At 40.3% G+C, this 295-nt stretch overlaps 1 protein-coding gene across 1 annotated transcript in view; it reads right to left on the reverse strand.

Moving 5' to 3' along the window:
- The window catches only part of LOC122349594 (protein NLRC3-like), a gene marked incomplete at its 3' end in the record, with an annotated part of 2,756 nt that overhangs the window by 1,755 nt on the left and 706 nt on the right, over positions 1-295 (reverse strand). The gene's annotated exons all lie outside the window — the stretch shown is intronic.

Consider the following 295-nt stretch of genomic DNA (forward strand, 5'->3'; position numbering starts at 1 on the left):
CCAGAATGAACTTCTGCACAGAGACAGTTTTTCCAATTCCAGCGATGCCTTTAGTAAGAACAGTCTTTATTTTGTTTTTGATCTCTCTTCTAATCTCCTCATCTGCTGGTTCAGGTGAAGGATTAAAGATGTCATTGCAGTTAATTGGAGTGTCTTGAAGTATCCTGTAACTTTTCTCAATCTGTAGCACCTCATGCTCTTCATTCACTCCTTCACTCTCTCCCTCTATGATGTACAGCTGTGTGTAAATCCTGTTCAGGAGGGTTTGATTCTCTTGTAGTTTGACTCCCTCAAA

The sequence above is a fragment of the Puntigrus tetrazona genome, chromosome 1, assembly GCF_018831695.1.
Source record: "Puntigrus tetrazona isolate hp1 chromosome 1, ASM1883169v1, whole genome shotgun sequence".
Taxonomy (NCBI): Eukaryota; Metazoa; Chordata; class Actinopteri; order Cypriniformes; family Cyprinidae; genus Puntigrus; species Puntigrus tetrazona.